Here is a 21,802-nt window from a genome sequence, read left to right as displayed (position 1 = left end):
CATGTTGAAAATGTGTGCCCCGACCGGGACTCGAACCCGGGATCTCCTGCTTACATGGCAGACGCTCTATCCATCTGAGCCACCGCGGGCACAGAGGATAGTGCGTCTGCAGGGACTTATCCCTTGCACGCTCCCCGTGAGATCCACATTCCCAACATGTCCACAACACTACATTCGTAGTGCGCCTATTAGATGTTTGCCCATCATACTCATTACTCGTGGCAGATTAATCTACCAAGTCCCGTACGAGTTCGGGCATAGCGTGTGCGTTCGCACACAAGAAGGTCAAAGGCTATTCTAGCAAAGCTGCATGGTCATATATAGTTAAAATAAAATATGGGTTCCCGGCCTTTGACCTTCTTGTGTGCGAACGCACACGCTATGCCCGAACTCGTACGGGACTTGGTAGATTAATCTGCCACGAGTAATGAGTATGATGGGCAAACATCTAATAGGCGCACTACGAATGTAGTGTTGTGGACATGTTGGGAATGTGGATCTCACGGGGAGCGTGCAAGGGATAAGTCCTTGCAGACGCACTATCCTCTGTGCCCGCGGTGGCTCAGATGGATAGAGCGTCTGCCATGTAAGCAGGAGATCCCGGGTTCGAGTCCCGGTCGGGGCACACATTTTCAACATGTCCCCAACGAAGTGTATCAACGCCTGCTTGCAGCTAGGGTGTTCATTTAATTATCATTTCTATTCTAGCAAAGCTGCATGGTCATATATAGTTAAAATAAAATATGGGTTCCCGGCCTTTGACCTTCTTGTGTGCGAACGCACACGCTATGCCCGAACTCGTACGGGACTTGGTAGATTAATCTGCCACGAGTAATGAGTATGATGGGCAAACATCTAATAGGCGCACTACGAATGTAGTGTTGTGGACATGTTGGGAATGTGGATCTCACGGGGAGCGTGCAAGGGATAAGTCCCTGCAGACGCACTATCCTCTGTGCCCGCGGTGGCTCAGATGGATAGAGCGTCTGCCATGTAAGCAGGAGATCCCGGGTTCGAGTCCCGGTCGGGGCACACATTTTCAACATGTCCCCAACGAAGTGTATCAACGCCTGCTTGCAGCTAGGGTGTTCATTTAATTATCATTTCTATTCTAGCAAAGCTGCATGGTCATATATAGTTAAAATAAAATATGGGTTCCCGGCCTTTGACCTTCTTGTGTGCGAACGCACACGCTATGCCCGAACTCGTACGGGACTTGGTAGATTAATCTGCCACGAGTAATGAGTATGATGGGCAAACATCTAATAGGCGCACTACGAATGTAGTGTTGTGGACATGTTGGGAATGTGGATCTCACGGGGAGCGTGCAAGGGATAAGTCCCTGCAGACGCACTATCCTCTGTGCCCGCGGTGGCTCAGATGGATAGAGCGTCTGCCATGTAAGCAGGAGATCCCGGGTTCGAGTCCCGGTCGGGGCACACATTTTCAACATGTCCCCAACGAAGTGTATCAACGCCTGCTTGCAGCTAGGGTGTTCATTTAATTATCATTTCTAAGGAGAGGCATGCCTGCCCCATTACGCCATGTATCGAAATCAATAAATCGCTTCCCAACATGTAGTCCGCGGACCCCTTAGGTGTCCACCGCCTCTTTCTAAGGGGTCCGCAGCCACCTTTCACCAAATCGTGTAAAATAATGAGTAGAATTATTGAATAAAAATGTGAAAATCAAATTCATCACAATTTTTTTTTTATCTAAAACATGTGTACTTTTACTTCAGGTGTATTCCCCAGCAGTCTTTGCGGTTCCTAAGTGAGAACGCATACACATTTTAGTGCCGGTGAATGCGGCTTCTCTGATCGACTGTTTCGCAACAATACGGGAGTCGTTTATGCGCCGGCTCACGGCGCTAGATACGCTGAAACCTTTTACGCATGCGCGGAGCGAGCTTCGTCGACCAATCACAGCACTCGCTGGCACGTATGCGGCCCCAGGCATCATTAAATGTTAAACTTGCTTCGTCAGTGCACTACCTATTTCATAAGTCGATTTTTGACCAGTTTATTACTTCTAACATGGATCGGTGGCTGAAGTCAGGGTCACTGAAGTAGGGTGCGGTTTCTCCATCGCCTTCACAACAAGGGAAGTTTCCAGTTGAAATGAATGAGGAGGGAGGACGACCAAAGGAAGAACGATCACAAGAAGCTCCAAAGACTATTGATACTTCGGGGAGAGGGGGGGAGGGGGTGTCATCGGGAAAATGGCACTTGCATTAAGAAGCTTTCAGTTCCCACAGGTTTCGCTCTGAAATTTAAAGTTACTGTGCTCTTGATTGACTAGGGGTCCGCCAAGGATTTTCGACTGTAGAAGGGGTCCGCCAGGTGAAAAGGTTGGGAAGCCCTGCAATAAATGATTTTGGCAACTGTTAACAATGTTTGCTCTGAACCCACGGCCTCTCACCAACACTGACCCACCAACCGACTGCTTCAGTGTCCTGAAGCCAATGGTAACAGTACAATGGTAAGGATGACTGTCAGTTGAGTGTTGGTAGCATCTGGTTATGATGAATGATTTTGTGCCGTAGGCTAGCACAAGCAGGCATGTCACTGCCACGAGCCACGCATACAATGGATACCAACATCGATGCCAGGTGCATGACAGGAAACACAGTTACAATTGCAAGTGACGTCAGGTTAATCCTGTACGAATCAACAAACTGTTGCGAATCCAGCTCAACAACAAGTATAAATTAACATGTAGTAAGTATAATTCAGCTCTTAAAGCAGGAAACGTTGCGACAGTATTTGATGATCGCATTTACCCAGAGGCGACACAGCGGCGCCAGGAGGCAAATAAGCTTACGTGACGATAACAGGGCACCAAATAGCTTTCACGAGTCTTGTTATTATGTAAATGTACCAGTAAGTGTGACCAGTCTCTGGGCCAGAGATATAGTACCTTCTAGAAATTTCTAGAAGGTTTCAGTGACGCACGAAGGTAGTATAAATAAGGAATCAGGAGGACCATTCAGGCAGTCGCTGGTAAGCCGAGACCCGCAGAGCATACCGACACAGCCTGTGTCGTTCAACGGCAGCCGTGGGGCCTTACAAGGGAACCTCCCCATCGCACCCCCCTCAGATTTAGTTATAAGTTGGCACAGTGGATAGGCCTTGAAACACTGAACACAGATCAATCGAGAAAAGAGGAAGAAGTTGTGTGGAACTATGAAAAACATATGCAAAATATACAAACTGAGTAGTCCATGGACAAGATATGTAACATTGAGGACCGTGTGAGCACAGGAGCGCCGTGGTCCCGTGGTTAGCGTGAGCAGCTGCGGAACGACGGGTCTTTGGTTCAAGTCTTCCCTCAAGTGAAAATTTTAATTTTTTTATTTTCGCAAAGTTATCATCTGTCCTCACATACACATTTCGCAATCTGTCTTGTCTTGTTACAATCAACCTGCTCCTCTGGAACTTCATTTCACTAGCCTGTGTTCTACTTTTGTCGCTTTTGTGCATTACCCACGTCTCACTTCCGTATGCCAATATGGGGACAAAGTAGGTTCGGTATATAATTCCCTTGGATTTCTGTGGCACCTCCCTGCTCCAAATAAGCCCCCTAATGCATTTGTAGAACTGCCCTGCTTTTCTGCACCTTTCATTTATTTCCATTGCGTTTCCCCCCTTACTTTCAATCATGCTTCCCAGGTACTTGGAGTTCTCTACCACCTGTAGTGTTTCCCCTCCACAAGTTATATCCACATTTGGCCTATTCTTCTTCCTTGTTGTGACAATTATTTCACTTTTCTTTGCAGAGAAATGCATTCCATATTGTGCTGCCGTTGCCTCCCATGCATCTAACTGCTCTTGCACCTCCTTCTCGCAATTTCCCCATAACATCAGGTCATCGGCAAAAAGCACTGCTTTCATTTTATGATCTCCAATTGCATCTGATACTTGCTGTAGGATTTCATCCATAACAATAATAAACAATAAAGGCGAGAGTGCACTTCCCTGTCGCAGCCCATTTTCCAGCTTGAACCATGCAGTACGTTCCCTCCCCACTTTCACACAACTCTCACTTTCCTCATACATTTTTCTGACTTTTCGTGTTATCTCTACATCTAACCCTTTTGCGTTCAGCACATCCCAGAGCTTGTCCCTACAGATACTGTCATACGCCTTCTCAATATCTAAAAAGGCCATGATTAAGTCCTTCCCGTACTCATAGTGCCTTTCCTGCAGTTGCCTTACCGCAAATATGAGGTCCGTTGTTGATCTTCCCGGTCTGAAACCGTACTGCTCCTCTTGCAGTCTACTTTCAATACTGCTTCTTATTCTCTTCTCCAGGATCTTTTCATAGATTTTTCCACAGTGGCATAGCAGGGTGATTCCTCTGTAGTTCTCTGTATGTGAGGGAAAGACTAAAGGAGGAACCAGTACAGGACAGGATAGAAAAATCAATACTGCAGTGGCATGGACACATGAAGAGAATGGATGAGGGAAGAATTCCAAAGAGGATGTTTGATCTGCAACTGGAGGGGAAGAGGCCCAGAGGAAGACCAAGAGATAGATGGGTGAAGGGAGTGAAGGAATGTGTGACGAGAAGAGGAGAGAACTGGACGAAGGTGGAAGAGGGGGAATGGTGGAAAGACAGAACACGATGGAGAGGCTTGTGTTCCCGACAGACCCAGCCAGTGGCTGGAAACTGTCCAAGATGATGATGGTGATCATATGTCCGTTCGTTCATTGACGTTTCTGTTCACTGTAATAAGTTTAGTGTCTGTGTTTTGCGACCGCACCGCAAAACCGTGCGATTATTAGTAGACGAAAGGACGTGCCTCTCCAATGGGAACCGAAAACACTTGATCGCAAGGTCATAGGTCAACCGATTCCTCCACAGGAAAACACGTCTGATATATTCTATACGACACTGGTGGCGGCGTGTGCATCACATGACAGGAATATGTTGTCGACCCACCTAACTTGCACACTTGGCGGCTGGGTAAAAAGATTCTTCTACTTTGCCTGATTTAGGTTTTCTTGTGTATGTGATAATCACTCCCAAAAAGTGATGAAAACATAAGAGTTTGTCAGATAATAATTGTCTGAAAATAAAAAATTAAACTTTTCACTCGAGGGAAGACTTGAACCAAGGACCTCACGCTCCGCAGCTGCTCACGCTAACCACGGGACCACGGCGCTCCTGAGCTCATACTGTCGTTGAAGTTGCCTATCTTGCGCATGGACTACTCAGTATGTATATTTTGCTTATTTGTTTCATAGTTCCACACAACTTCTTCCTGTTTTCTCGATTGATCTGTGTTCAGTTTTTCAAGGCCTATCCACTGTGCCAACTTATAACCAAATCTGAGGGGGGTGCGATGGGTAGGTTCCCTTGTTAGAAAGATTCGCTGGCCTCATCTCTTCTACAACTAAGGAGATATATTCCATACTATGAGATTCAACTGATAGAAATTAGGGCAAGACAGTGCCAGTAGAGAATTCTCAGTTGTCAACTTATAGGGGATCTTATGAATTCAGGCCTGCAGCATTAACCTCTCCTCACCGGTTCCGTGTCCTGCACCTTAGCAATTAGCTTGCTTCTTCTAGCTGTCGGAGTTGCAGAAGCTGCCCACGCCTACTTCTACTCTTCGAGAAGATCGAACGAGGTAAGACCCCTGAATACAATTTGTGTCAATCTCACTCCCTCTCCGGACACGACAAAACCCCGAATAGTCTTAATAACTTGATCAAATATAGTTCCAAATCTAATTGCAGGCGAAGAAAAGCAACGTTAATGGATCTGCGAATCAGTATAACGAAGGCTTCAAACATATATGTACTACAGACCCAATCATCAAGTGTCGTATTTATTTCTTATAGCCGGTTTATGAACGTCTCTCCATGAACGTGTTTGACGGAAGCCTTGGAGTTATAGCAGAGCCACCTACCGCACAATTACAGAGGGCAACTATAAAGAAATCCGCTTGTTGCTTTGGCCTCAAATACATTACCTTCATAGGTTTAGAAGGTAAGTAATTTTGTTTCAGTGATTACAAAATCCAGTCAATCCACAGAGGCCTTGGCAGTATGAGTCTACTTATCAGTACGACATTGCTGTCCCTCTGGCCTGGATGCGTGCACCGTTTCCCATGTGAATGGTGCGATAAAGTCGTTGTATCCTCTTCTGAGGCAAGCTGGCCGACTGCTGTTGTAACTGGTACTTGATATCCCCGATATTGACACGGGGCGAAGTTGAGATTCGAGTTACTTCCTCAGTCCCCCAAATGTTCACTCGCGGACAGATTTGAAATGGTTCAAATGGCTCTGAGCACTATGGGACTTAACATCTGAGGCCACCAGTCCCCTAGAACTTAGAACTAAGTAAACCTAACTAACCTAAGGGCATAACACACATACATGCCCGAGGCAGGATTCGAACCCGCGACCGTAGTGGTCGCGCGCTTCCAGACTGAACCGCCTAGAACCGCTCTGCCACCCAGGCCTGCCAGATTTGAAATCTTGTTGGCCATGGGAGTACCCCAACATAACGCAGAAAGATCTTGGAGACTGAGTGGACGAACATTGTCCTGTTGAAAAATGGCATTCCGATATTGTCAAGGAAGAGGTATTACCCCAGAATGCAGGATGTCCGTGACGTACCGTTGTAACGTTAGAGTTCCCTCTATGAATACCAGCCGTCACTAAAGTCACACCTGATGGCTTCCCACATCATCGGGCCAGGAGTAACTCCGCTGTGCCTCTCCAAATCACTGCAAAAATGGGAGCTCTTCCCAGTTAACAACCTTATTCGCCGACGATGGTCATCTGCGATACGGCAGAACCACGATCAATCGCCGAACACAAGTGACACCATTCAGTATCCGTCCATGCTTTCCGTTCATTCCAAACGCAGCTGTTTGTGTTACGGAGTCATTAGCAGCCTACACTTGGGACTAGGACTGTTGATATCTTTAAAAATGTCGAAATCAGTTACATTGATATTTAGAAAAATATCATTATCGGCTCCCGTTATATGGAAAAAGTACCTATATGTGCAGACAGAAAAAAATCGACGTACCTTCCTGCAAAAACATCGGCTGGACTTTGTAAATAAACTGCTAGTTTTAGAGCTATATATTTTAAATACTGATTTATTATTAGATATTCTGCACATCAACAAATTAGCAACCAGCCCACTCCCCTTAGAGCAAGACTTAAAAGGAAAACGATGCACTTTTCATGCTTGGCGACAGCCACTGTGCTAACAATGGTAACTGCAAGTAAGTGGCACAATAAAAGATGTCCGATGGGCCCGTCGTTCGATTTCGTCACATATCGGATTTGTCCGGAACGCTTCGTGTCGAGTTACTTGTTTTTTTTTTTTTTTCATTTCTGGCAACGCCAGCGACCTAGCAGCTGTCGTGTCAAAACTCCGTGGTGAACCCAAACGTTGCAGTTTCTGTTGGTAGCGGCGAGCGCCTCATACGTCAGCATTTCTCCTCAAATGCCTCCGCCCACAGTGAAGACCAATCTTGTCATTTACATTTTTGTTTATCATTTTCAACAACTATTTGCGAAGAATGCCGGTGTGAAAAAGTAGCACAGTGCTCTTTCTTAAAATGCGAAACCTTGTTATTCCGTTCAGACCGCCACCTCCCCGTACAATCGGTCTACTTCTTTTGTTCCATATATACTTGCATCACACAATCAAAGACAAAGGCTGGATGTGATGAAAGTCCAAAAAGTAGTAAGACGCCTCCATACAGTGAAAGTAAAATCATATTCTGCTACAACATCGAAAGAACAACTTCGGATATTGTAAATAGGCTGTTTAGGTTTTTATATTGCTAACGCCACGTAGCGCTCTGTATGAAAATCACTGGCTGTGCTGTGAGCAGTCCGTGGCTGGTTGGCATTGTTGTAATATTCGCTATTGTAGTGTTGGGCAGTTGGCTGTTAACAGCGCGTAGCGTTGCGCAGTTGGAGGTGAGCCGCCAGCAGTGGTGGATGTGGGGACACAAATGGCGGAGTTTTGAGAGTGAATGATCTGGACGTGTGTCCATCAGAGACAGTAAATTTGTAAGACTGGATGTCATGAACTGCTATATATATTATGAGTTTTGAACACTATTAAGGTAAATACATTGTTTGTTCTCTATCAAAATCTTTCATTTGCTAACTATGCCTGTCAGTAGTTAGTGCCTTCAGTAGTTTCAATCTTTTATTTAACTGGCAGTAGTGGCGCTCGCTGTATTGCAGTAGTTCGAGTAACGAAGGTTTTTGTGAGGTAAGTGATTTGTGAAACGTATAGGTTAATGTTAGTCAGGGCCATTCTCTTGTAGGGATTATTGAGTCAGATTGCGTTGCACTAGAAATATTGTGTGTCAGTTTAGTGTTGATCAGAACAGGTAAAGAGCAAACTGTCTGAGTACGTTCAGTTCTGCCCAGCTGTTTGAAAATCAAATAATGTAAGAGGTTTATCAGCACAGTAATTTATAAATTTTTCTAAGAGGACGTTTCAATATGTACCAAAAATAGTGAAAAAAATACGAGGGTTATTCGGAAAGAAAGGAACAATCGGTCACGAAATGGCAAATACAGTGAAAATCTGATGAAACTTTGTACAGATATATTGGACACTGTGTCTATTAGGCCCGTCGATCGCATCATGTCGCTCATTTCAGTTCTGAGCTCACAGTGAGAACGAGAAGCTGGCTAGAAATTAGCGTCTCCCGCCAAGTATGAGGGCCTGGTGGAATATTTCGCCTGGAGCTATGCAATCCACATAACATAACTGTCATGCAGTTCGTTCTACACGACGATTCTCGGCCGCACTCTGCAGAGGCAATCAAGATGCTCCTGCAGCGTTTTCGCTGGGAAGTGTTTGATCACCCACAATACAGCCCGTAATTGGTTACCCCTGAGGTTCATCTCTACTCAAATGAATCGCTGGTTATGAAGCCAATATTTTGGCATAGACAATGAGCTGCAGTCCAGAGCAGAAAATTATCGAAAAGCACTGGCAGCCGTCTTCTATAACGAGGGAATTCAAAAGTTGGTAAAAGGCTACAACAGATGTCTAAGTCAGAGCGGCGACTGTGTAGAGAAGTATCTGGAAGGTGTTACTAACCGTTGCAAATAAAACAGTTTTGATTTTCACTGTGGTTTCCATTTCGCGACCTATCGTTCGTTATATTCCGAATGGCCCTCGTATAACATTTTCATATCGATAACCGGGGGACAAATACCGCTTAAACATATTTTATTTACAGCCCCACTTGGGACGATAATTAACAGGTGTGGCTGCGGCTAGCTCGGAACAATGGCCCAAGATGACACATACTCTTGGGTGAGTCCACAGCTTTCTCTCGGATGGAAGGCGCAGATGTGAAGCGATTACGATATGGTTGGTCCACAATATGGCGACCCTCCATTGTTTGGTCAATCGTGGCCGACCGGAACGCTGATGACGAATATTATTGCCCTCACGTTCTCATGCAGTCCAGGCAACTGTGGCATCTTAATGCCCCATATATCTGGATTCACGATTCGATTAAATAGCCAAACGGAGGCTCAACGTAAGGTGCCTTTCAAACTGTGTCACATGCTGATAATGGCATCTCACACGAGCACTTGGCATCTCAGTGTCCTTCATAGTGATCGTTCAACATCTGACAGTGTTCACGCCCCTTATATATCCTGCCAGGCCTCTTAACAAAATTAAACACAAACAACATTAAGTCCTAATGCGCTCTGATGGTCGTCCTACCATTTACAGAGAATTTCATGTGTAATAATTTGCATACCTGCCAGTGATATGACCATGTACAAGTTACATTGACTTCCGGGTATGTTTTTCGAGTGCTTCGCTGTTTTTATCAGTCAGTGTGTTTGATGGGTCAACACTTTCAGACACGCCGATGTTATCATTGATCGCCTCATACTCAAACTTTCCCTGTCATGCAGTTAATTGATGCACTCGATAAAGAATCTGCTCTTCAAGCAGAAGCTGTGTTATTTCGTTACCACACATTCCGCTGGCGCCTTCGTTCGGTAGTGTCTATTTGTTCCCGTTAGCAGACCAACACTTTCATTTGACGCCCAAGTGCTTTTGTGTATGATTTATATGAAAAGACAGAAGTTCCACATCTCATTGGCACCGACCAATAGTTTCGAAGATTTGTTTATTAAAGTCATGAATCCTTCAACTGGTTTTATTCTGTCCTCTGTTCCACACTTACTTGGATGTTTCTTCCTTATTCTAGTCATTATCTGCTCCGACTAATATTTTCTCCCTTCTGCTACCACTTTACAATGCAAAGTTAATTATCATAAATGCCTAATGATTTTTCCACTAATTTGTGCCTTTTTCTGGTACAGATTCCACAAATGGCTCACCTGTTCTTTTTAATGCCTCCTGATTTCGTGCTTTTCCTGCCCAATTAATTTTTAACATTATTTGATAGCACGACGCTTTAAATTCTTAAGTTGTATTCTTCAACACGTTCACGTCTATACGGAGTTGCACCGCAGACGTACAATTTCATGGCTTTCTTCCTTAGTTCTGTATAAATGCTTGACAACAGCACGGCTCTCTTATTTAAAGAAGCTCTCTTCACCTGAGACACTCTGTTTCTGACGTCTTCATTGCTTCTGCTGTGAAACTGAATCTAAGACCCAAGGAAGAATTACTTTTACGTTGCTTCTTCTGTCGTGTCATCGAAAGTTTGAGCCCTGTCTCTTCTACTATCTAGGATCACCCTAACCCTTTTTATCGTTACCAGTACTCTGTGGAAAGAATGCAGTCCGTTCGAGTCCACAGATCTTCTAAACTTTCTAGTCTTCAGTCGCAATGGCTGTATTGTTTGCGAGGCTAAACATTGGTGTCTTCCTCTGACACCTTCAGCACTCTATAAATTTGCATTCACTTCCATCACAGCTTTTTAGACGTACAGTCGTGCCTTACAATTTTTAGCACGAACTGGTTATTCTTTTATTCTTGATCTTCCTCTTGCATTACTCGAACAATACTTTTGAAACACCCCAGTTACAGAAACTCTAATAAACAACCCCTTGTTGTAAAAGAAGTAGGAAAATTAGTTATCCTGACGGTGGCGGCAGCTACTGATGACAAATTTTACATTTGTGATAATTTTATCAACAGGAATGTCATGTGAATAATAATATTTACCATGAAATAGAGACTGAATAAAATAATACGATAGGATACGCAACAAAAATATCAAAGAAAGAATTGCAAAATAATTAATAACGAAGGTTAAAGCACAGATGGTAAATTGGCCACAGACAACATTTACCATAGAAGAGAGTTGTAGCCGCATCGAAAAGGAAGTTCGATGTGACTACAGTCTAACTCGGAAATGGAAATGTTAGCTTCAGTTGCTATCAAGTCGCTCTCTAGTACTATTACGATCGTAGCATGCATGAAAGCGCTACTACATTGTTTTAAGCTAATCGGAAGTTTGAAAGTTTTGATATATAGACTGAAGCATTATTCAGAACTTATACTAAAGCAAAGTCATCTTTACCGTTAGCAAGATAACGGGATACGGAGATTCCCGACGAAATTAAATCGTGTGAGATTTGTGATGGGACTTAGCCTTCCTTATACTGAATAAGCACGAACATTCAAGGACACTGAAAAATAAAGATGGCCGACTGAAAACCAATTATTGGTCTCGAGTAGGTAACATACAAACGCCAACACCAAGAACGTATAATTGCGCCGAGTTGTCAGAAGTTGTCGTCAAAGATACGATTACTGATGCAAACGGAAGCAATTCCCTGAGTGAGGAATCGGTGTGCATGGTCAGTGTAGGGACAATTAATTACAAGGAATAATAAAACTGGATTCAACCTTTAATTCTTCGTGTCTCCTACATAATTGAAAAGACATTATCAGGTGTATTAGTGAAAATTAATTGACTATTAGAATATTATGAACTGAAAAGTGAATTCATGATTATTTAACAGTGAACAGTCACTGATTTGTCCCAAGATTACGACGCATTCTGAACATTGCTTAAGTATATGTTATCTCTGGAATTACGTCATGTAGTTATTGAACACGCGACGTAACGACGTCTTGACGACTGAATAACAATTAATTAACTTACATCCTCGCAATTCCATAATGTGGCCCCGACTTGGGTGATGGATTGAAGATTCAAGACATTATATTATTAGTATTCAACATCCAGTATCTAACCGGGAATAACAAAAAGAAGAACTACAGTTAGCCAGTTCACGCAAGCTGAAAAGTCGGTCGCGGACTCACAACAAAAGAACACTAGTGGTCACAATTTAAGGTCAAGCCTGCCATCGCGTCATCGAGGGGTGGAATTGCTGTGTTTATCAGTGAAGAAACAAGATCGGAAACACATTCTGACGCGCTGCTCTATCGAAATATTGACATTAATCACGAAAGACGGTATCTGACGTATGACCAAACCACGTGAATAGGTTGTGTTTTTCTACTAGTTACAGGGTGGCGTTGTCGTGAGCGTCGGACGCCGTTCCACGTCATACCGACTGGGACATCCATCACCTCTGAGTCGTATCAATTCTAAGGACTTTGTAAACATTTTAGATTAGTTGTGCTTCATCCCAGTTTTTTTCCTTCTTCTGTTTCTTTTTATGCCTCGTTACCTTCACTCAATGTGAATTCTTTAATAATTCCCCAGTATCTTTCTCTTTTCTTTCAGAAAGACCTATCTTCCTCCAGTTTCTCTTCAAACTTTCTCTGTATATTATAATGATAAGTAGTTACAAGCATCGTATATTAATGTCACCGTCCGAGAGTTTTCAAGTTTATCCGACAGTGTCTTTTACGGTAATGCGAGGATATCCCTTTTCTGGCAACCTCAATATAAGGCACCCGCTACATAGACAAAAGTTTAAATACCCGCCTAATTCATGTCTAATACGGTGTAGGAAAATCATCAGCATTTAGAACAGCTTCAAGACGTCCAGAAATAAATAAATACAGGTTCCGTGTGGTTTTCAAGATAATACCATGATATTGTTGCCTAAACCATCGCCGAAATCCCGCTCCATGTTAATCTTCGATCGTGAACTCGGCCAAAAGTTGGAAACAATGTGAAACAGGAGCATCCGAGTAAATGACATTCTTACATTTGTTCAAAGTCCAAGTCTTAAGGGCTTCGGCTCCATGTTTTCCTGTTACGTGCATTTGCATCACTGACGAGTGATTTTTGAATACCGGCTCGCCCTGTAATTCCTTGCACCTGGAGCCGCCTTCGTGTGTTTTGGTGCTGACAGGTTCGCGAGTGCGACGTTCAGTTCCGCAGTGACTTTTGTAGCCGTCGTTCTCTCATTTTGCGTCACAATCCTCTTCAGTGCCCGTCTGTCACGATCACTCAACGCACACTTTCGTCTGTGATGTGACTCAGCGGATAATATTTTCGCGCTCTTCCCTGAAACACCAAACACTTCTGCTCCCTTGATTATGGGAGCGCCCACCATACGAATGATAAGGTAGGGAGCAGGGCACAAGGCTGCAGGAGCGGAATGCTGAGCCACAATTTGAGGATACAGTAAAAAAATATATTTGACAAAAACAAGATGTGAACACTTGTAACAACACAGTTACCGAATATTACTATCATAAGGAACTGGTGTTATACTCACGGTTACAGAATTAATGAAAACAAAAGTTTAAAAAAATATCACCCATTTAGGCAAACTGTTCTTGAATGTGTACAAGATAAACAGCTCCATGGCCCATAACGTGAACACAAACTGTATTACGACTGCTAGATGAGAGGGTTATTCGGAAAGTAAGGAACGATCGGTCGCGAAATGGAAAATACAGTGAAAATCTGATGAAGTTTTGCACACATGAATTGGGCGCTGTGTCTAGTACGCCCATCGATTTCATCACGTAGCTTTTTTCAGTTCTGAGCTAACAATAAGAACGTAAAGCTGGCTAGAAATTAGCGTCTCCCGCCAAGTATGAGGGCCTGGCGAAAATTTTTTGCCTAAAGCTATGCAATCCACATAACATAACTGTCATGCGGTTCGTTCTACACGACAATTCTCGGCCGCACTCTGCAGGGGCAATCAAGATGCTCCTGCAGCGTTTTCGATGGGAAGTGTTTGATCACCCACAGTACACCCTGTAATTGGCTACCCCTGAAATTAATGTCTGCTCAAATGAACCGCTGGCTATGAAGACCATATATTGACACAGACAAGGATCTGCAGTCCACAGTAGAAAATTGTCGAAGAGCACTGGCGACTGTCTTCTATAGCGAAGGAATGGAAAATTTGGTAAAACGCTACGACAGAGGTCTAAGTCTGAGCGGCGACTGTGTAGAGAACTACCTGAAAGGTGTAGCTAAATGTTGCAAATAAAACAGTTTTGATTTTCACTGTGTTTTACATTTCGCGACCTATCGTTCCTTACTTTCCGAATAGCCCTCGTATAATCAACTTCACACTCAAAATAAAAAAAATAAAAAAGACCTGAACAACTGGTGCAAGTTGAATGAACGAATTTTGACTCAGGCAAAAAGATAGGGCCTTACGAATGACAATACGCTTTACCAGATTTTATAGAAAGCTAAAAGGTTTCACACTACTGAAATTTAAACTGACATAACAGCAAAACACTCTATCACAACTGAGCAGCCTGATTAATAACCAAAGAATCTGCATCTTACAGAGAAAATCATGACAACAAATATCGGGCCGATCATTACATAATGCATTAGCCTGGAAAGAGCAAACACAAATTATCACAATATTGACGGTTGGCGTTCATCATCCGCAGTATGATCCCCTAGGCACATTGGAAATATATAAATTCTTTATTTCCAAAGCTAGTAGTTGAGAAATGTATGACTTCCACTCTCTGAATCAGTTGTATCCAATGATGTTTTGTCAGATTATGTCCACAGCACATTAAAGTTTATACATGTTTCTTTTGCACTGAGTACCACTGGCATCAAAATGCCCCCAATCTACTTTCCTTTTTATTTATTGAATGTAACAATTATGAAACTAGAATGTTAATTGTTATGTTGAACAGTTGTAGAGTATATTTGTATGTCACTTCATTAAAATACTTCCCATACACCTCATGTAAATCACTCTGAATGACAGTGTACCAGTGGTGCTCAATGAAACGAAAAAATCCTGGTAGTGGGGAGATTAAAGAAGAACGGCCTGCCATTCCTCCATAGACACTAGGACCATACCTTACTGAAAGGGTCCCCAGCAAAGTGCAAGCCATTATAAAAGCCAAGCATGGACACAACCCATATTAATGTACACTAATAGATGTCTGGACACATTTATCAGACACTGTACTCGCTATGTACTCAGTACTTAAGAGAGTTTCCTATGTGCACTGTCGCCGGTAAACTTGATTAACATATTTGAACAATTACAAAAGAAATATTGACAAGAATGGATCTGGGCCGCAGGCAACACGATTTCGCTGTCGATGGTAGATGTTTAAAAACATACAAGAAATTCTGCCGAATTGGAGAACTTAAGAATATTGATCCAAACTGGATGCAGCTGTATCAGACGAGGAGCCTTTACTCCGGAGACCTACTGTATCCTTGCCGCACGAGGAAAGAACTCCATTTCCGAGTGCAGGTGGCTTCCCCCACCTCCAGCAGGGACAGAATGGAGATCGAAGGAAAGCCGTATCGACCACGACGTCTGCCGTCTGCCCTGAGGGCTGCAGTGGAGCATCGAGCGACGCTCCGCAAGGCCGAGCGCCGGACACGCCGTCGTGGCTCTGGCGCTTGTTGCCGAATTTAGCGACCAAGACAGACCAGGCACGGAAAGCGGGCTTGTTTAGGATTTGCTCTGCCGATATACCAAAGAAACAACAACTCCCATACGAGGCACCCCTTAAAAGTTTTCACATACTGCTGTGTCCTCCAGAGGATACGGGATACAGCCTACATAGAAGAGCGCCGGACTGTCTATCACTCAGACGCAACCTAGGGAACGTTAAGCTCCGTAAGAGGGTGCACACAACAAGGTCTATGTTATGCATCCGCCAAACATCAGACTGGACATCCATATACTAGGCGTGGATACAAGCAGATACACGGCACATAGCTCATAATACTGTAGTGTCGCGGAATAGTAAAGAGTTGGAAACGTGGAATATTGTCAAAGTTTCGTTGCCTATGGCGAGAGCCAGAGGGAGTAAGTTAGCCAAGAGGTAAGAGTATTGGACATGTATGGAATGTGTCGTCACGCAGGGGCAATGGCCTGGTTACACACAACAGGCGAGAGAGAACTGCTTAGCACGCGGGTTTGTGTTAGACGGAGACTTTCGTAGAGTGCAAGACAGAGGTATAGCGTCAGCTGTACTGCATTTCACAACTTCGCTTAAGTCTGCCGTAAGAACACGTAAGTCTGCCGCAAGAACACCTAAGGGGCGAGTACGACAGATGAATCAGCAGTATAAGTGGAACGAATGCGGTCATTACAAACGAGCATGACGTCAGGACGTCGCTCGTGCTTCCTTTAAATACGCCAGCTTTGATAGCAACAAGGCACTCGCAGTTAGACCTGCAGTGAGATGTGTAGTGGGTCGCTGCGTAGCGCTCAGCTCGGTGATCGACATGTTAATCTTTATTAAGGAGATGTTGCAGTAAGGGCAGCCCATCCAGCAGCAGACGTGAGGGGACAGTACCAGGTCTGGTTCTCTCTGCTGCCGCTGTCAATCATCAACCCTGGATTAGCAGACATCGCGACAGACTCGCTCGCCGCCAATGCTGACCACATCAGTGAGCCGTCGTTTCTGACGCTTCTACAGCCATTTCCTAGCATCCTGACAACTGGAGAGGTCACCGCTCGGCCATCCAGTCCACCGTAGGCGACCGGGACCACCGGGGCGCCTACAATACTTTCTTGAAAAAAAAATTAGGAAGTTTTTTTTTATGGAGCTTACAAATATAAGCAGTTATTAAGTAGTCGCTGCTTACATCCGTACAAAGTGTACATAAAAACCTTACACAAGTAAAAGAGCTGCAATTTCATAAACAGTGGCCTTCAATAGATTGTTTTTCACATAAAATACGCAAAAATAAAACAGAAGAATACCTTACCTCACTGTTAAAACATGTCTTCAATGAATCTGAAGTTACTAGCACAAACATCCTCTAGTACAGCCAAATTGATTTTTAGATCATAGTTTGAAAATCTACCACTCAGTTTGGCCACAAATTATATTTATCACTTTACAAAATTTTTGAGAACGGTACACTGATGTAACAAGCGCAACGCCTAAAAATAATTAATTCCTAGTGACGAAATTTCGCGAATACATTTGTCTAGATGGTATTTTTAAGGGATTAACGTTTCAGATCACAGGTTAATGTAAGCGTGAGATACGCCATTGCAAATATGAAATGCTGGTACAAGAGTAACTGGTGTAAGCACCAGACTGTTGAATGCAGTCATGCAAACGTGCATGCATTGTGTTGCAGAGGTGCCGGATGTCAGTTTGTGGGATGGAGTTCCATGCCTGTTGCACTAAGTAGGTCAGTACAGGGAGGGTTAACACTGTTTGTGGATGGAGCTGGAGTTATCGCCCGACGATGTCCCACATGCGCTCGATTGAAGACGGATCTGGTGATCGAGCAGGCCAAGGCAACATATCGACTATGTACCGCGCGTTGCGTTACAATACCAATATGAGCGTGAGCGTTATCCTGTTGGAAACACCCACGACATCATTGTTCATGAATGGGAGCACAACGGGTTGATTGGCCAGACAGACGGGTAAATTTGCAGTCAGAGTGGGTGAGATAACCACGAGAGTGCTACAGCTGTCATATGTACCCTGACCATAACTCCAGGTATAGGTCCAGTGTGTCTAGCACACAGGCAGGTTGTTTGCAGGTCCTCAACGGGCCTCCTCCTAATCAAAATACGGACATCACTGGCACTTACGCAGACCTCCACCCTGCCCTCCAATGAGCTCTCGCTTGCCGCCACTGAAACCACAACTGGTGGTGGTTTGGGGTCACTGGAATGCGAGTTACAGGGCGTCTGGCTCAGAGCTGTCCTTGAAGTAACCGATTTGTAACAGTTCATAGTGTCAATGTGTTGCCAACTGCTTCTCAGATTGCTGTTGCTTTTGCAGTACGATGCACCACAGCCATACGCCAAACACCATGGTCTTTCCTTTCGATGGTGCCATGTGGCTGTCCAGAGCCCGGTCTTCTTCGTATCGTACATTTTCGTGATCACTGTTGCCTGCAATCATGTACAGTGGCTCAATTCCTGCCAAGTCTTTCTACAGGATGGCAGAAGGAACTTCTAGCTTCTCGTAGCCCTATTACACGACCTCGTTCAAACTCAGTGGTATGTTGATAATGGCTTCTTTGTCGCTTTAAAAGCATTCTTGACTAACATCAACTCACCACGTCGAATCTAAAAGGTAACTAACGCTCAAGACCGTTACAGTGCACATTTAAAGCAAACATGATCCCCATTCTAATAATGACGCTACTAGTGCCATCCTTATGCGACTGGCGCGAAATATGAATAGAAAAATCTTTCAGGTGTAGCAACACGCTTATCAACTTTGATTTATGTTGTACAACTTCTTCTTCGTATCGCGATTATTTTCCCGCCAATGCATACTGAAATTTAATCACGTAATAATATAACAGTTTACACTGTCTGAATAAAAAAATAAAATAAAATAACAAAACCTACTGGCACTTTTAAGTTTGGCCATTTTTTTATTTTTTGCTAAAGACGTTCAGTTAAACATTGGATAACAGCATAAATTGACTTTCACTTAATTCTGTAGACTCTTCTTTTTTTCTTCAATTAGTTTCTCAATTTCACTTATTTCCTCCATTATTTTCCTTAACTATTATTCGGAAAGTGTTTGACTGACAAAAAAGTGCAATAGTAATGGTTTTTGCTGCCCTCTCTGAGAACTCATCAGCAAATTCTGTTAGCTTTCCAAGATGGGATTCTAAAATTCTCTCTTCTTCTTAATGATTCCAATTCTTTCTTCAGTTTTCTCTTTCTCTCAGAGACAGAGTCACCTTCTTCCTGTAAAGATATAGCATGCATCACTGCCTAGAATTACTTGCTGAAAACAAAAACTCTTTAGAAGTTCCCGCTCTTAGGAAGCTACCATAAAAGCTGTCATGATCTTTGATTATTCTCAAAGACATATAAGAAGACTTCTTCAGGTCTTCTACATCCAACTTTTTGTTTACTATGAATCCTCTTTTTACAGAGGCTTGTCAATGTGGTACTATCAACAGCTCTTTCGCAACATCCAGAATTTTCAAATATTCTTCTTTAAACATATGTTATAGAAAAAAGAGTCATCCAGTACGACGATTCAGTTTGAAATGATTTAATACATGACGCGTTTTCCAAAATTAATGAATAAACATGTTAATAGTGTTAGTGCATTAATACTTTCTGTTTACAGTTCCACAAATTTAAATTAAATATTAAGTATTACACATCCAGTGAGCGGGAAATAAACATTCCTGGTTGCGATAGGTAATTTATAATGTACATGTTTCATTTTAAGGTATCATGACTCCTCTGGCTATAATTAATTTCTACATGAACTGTGAAATGTCTGCCATTATTGTTACACAAACAAAGTCCGCCATCTTTGTGACTCTCGGCATACAAATCTCCTTCATCGACACAAAGCACAGTCGTCAATACAGCGTCAACATGGAATTCCTAGCCACGTGATTAGCCTGGACCACCCCCTGGGGCTACCCCTCTTGCTCCGACTAGTGCTCAGCACCACGTAGTTGCTGACTACCCTCGGCTTGCCGAGCAGCCCATCCGGCCATGCCGACTCTGAACTTCAGGGCACCACAACTCGCCCGTTACATCACATCCGCCACTTGTACTGTTCGGTGCAATCGCGAATTGTTGAGAGTAATAATGAAGTGAGGACCTAATGATTACACGAAAAATCCACCCTGTAACATAATAACATTGACACATGAGTGTACCGTGTTCAAAGATTTGGAGGTCGGTACGCCCATGCAACATTATGCCTCCCGACACGTTAACAGCTGGACCAGCAAAACGATCATATTCGACATGCTGGAAGTACCCTCATATGGCGAGAGGTGGCAAGACATAATGCACCCACGAACATTGTCGAACATGATCGCTATGGTGATGCTGGTGTTGTGGTGTGGGGAGGCATATTTTTGCATGGGCAGACTGAACTCCAGATCTTTGAACACGGCACACTCAATAGTCAACATTATTGCGACGCTATACTCCTCCTTCATGTGCATCTTTTCAGAGATGCATTTGGTGATGACTTTTTTATGGATGACAATGCACGATCGCATCGAACTGCTGCGGTGCAGGAGCTCTTGGAACAAGATATTCGGCTAATGGAGTGGTCTGTCCGTTTTCCCGATTTAAATGGCGTCCAGCACGTATAGTATAAGTTGGGCAGACGTTTTGCAGCACTTCGCATTGTGAGTTAACGATCATTCAGCTCTCATTTAAGGATATGGCCGAAACAGTCAGCCTTCAGGAATTGTGAAACGAACCCTGTCGTCCATGATCGGATGCCACAAAGAGCACAGATTCACCAGGAGATGGGGAAACTCACAGGCATCTATTGTCTATTGAGGCGTAAGCGCTGTAGTGTGCGAGTGAGACAGACGAGAAACTACGTCATAGGGAAACCCAGTAGGAGACTTTTGTGACTGAGGAGACGTAGCAGTGTTAAATATGGCGGACGTAAGATCGGTTATAAAGGGTATTTATGGAAACTATTTAATTCTGTAGCAATTTAGGGAATCAAGCCACAGTAATCTGCCATACTCCATAAATGTTCATGGTGATCCAAATAAAAATTGAATATTGACCATATCCATAATAGCTTGGATTTACTGTTAAAGTGAAACTAACAAGTTTTGTAACAAACACCTGAATGCTAAAATCTGAACGCTTTGGTCAATCATAACGATCGACATTTTATACAGAAGCGCATCACTAAAATGTTGTAAATATCAACTCTGTAACTTCATTTGTTTAAAAGATATAGAAAATTTAAATTATCAATATTTTCAATTACACATCAGATCATCATTTCCTCCACACAAAACACATTGAACGATGACAGCATGACACCTTATTGAATCATTAGGTAACAGAATATTTGTTGTAAAGTTTAGTGCATCATACTTACTTTTGCTCTTTATTTATTTATGACAAAGCACATTGGTGGAAGGCTACTGGCTGTGACATTAAAAGTTAAGAAGGAAATTGTATTGGTTTTATGTAAAATAATGTAACGTTTATTATGTAATAGATATTATTGTTACTTTATTTACAACTTTGAAGTGGTCCAGCTTTGATTATATAAATATGTTAAAATGTAACATAATGTAGAACAAGCTGTAGACAATCAGATAAACGGCTTCAGGAAAGGGCACTGCCCTAGTTAGTTCAAATGGCTCTCAGCACTATGGGACTTAACTTCTAAGGTCATCAGTCCCCTAGAACTTAGAACTACTTAAACCTAACTAACCTAAGGACATCACACACATCCATGCCCGAGGCAAGATTCGAACCTGCGACCGTAGCGGTCGCGCGGTTCCAGACTGTAGCGCCTAGAACCGCTCGGCCACCCCGGCCGGCCCTAGTTACTTGAGCGAGGATATTCAGCGCGCGGGAAACGCGGCCAGGTGCTGGTGCTGGTGCAGACGCGAAAGCGCAGTTCGGCAGGAGACACCAAAGGTTACAGTTCGGATTGAGTCGCGAAAGCGGACAGTCGGTCTTTAGTCAGCTAGGAC

The 21,802-nt window shown here is 43.4% G+C and overlaps 4 non-coding genes across 4 annotated transcripts; 3 read left to right on the top strand and 1 right to left on the bottom strand.

Moving 5' to 3' along the window:
- Positions 1-15: 15 nt before the first annotated feature.
- Positions 16-90, bottom strand: Trnat-ugu (transfer RNA threonine (anticodon UGU)). Its single transcript has one exon. It is a non-coding gene; the product is annotated as a tRNA-Thr (tRNA).
- Positions 91-550: 460 nt separating this feature from the next.
- Positions 551-625, top strand: Trnat-ugu (transfer RNA threonine (anticodon UGU)). Its single transcript has one exon. It is a non-coding gene; the product is annotated as a tRNA-Thr (tRNA).
- Positions 626-957: 332 nt separating this feature from the next.
- On the top strand, positions 958-1,032 carry Trnat-ugu (transfer RNA threonine (anticodon UGU)). Its single transcript has one exon. It is a non-coding gene; the product is annotated as a tRNA-Thr (tRNA).
- A 332-nt stretch (positions 1,033-1,364) lies between these two features.
- Positions 1,365-1,439, top strand: Trnat-ugu (transfer RNA threonine (anticodon UGU)). The gene has a single exon. It is a non-coding gene; the product is annotated as a tRNA-Thr (tRNA).
- The last annotated feature ends 20,363 nt before the right edge of the window (positions 1,440-21,802 follow it).

The sequence above is a fragment of the Schistocerca nitens genome, chromosome 9 (assembly GCF_023898315.1).
Source record: "Schistocerca nitens isolate TAMUIC-IGC-003100 chromosome 9, iqSchNite1.1, whole genome shotgun sequence".
NCBI lineage: Eukaryota > Metazoa > Arthropoda > Insecta > Orthoptera > Acrididae > Schistocerca > Schistocerca nitens.
Note: the sequence above shows the minus strand (reverse complement) of the source record. Positions and strands in the feature narration are given on the sequence as shown.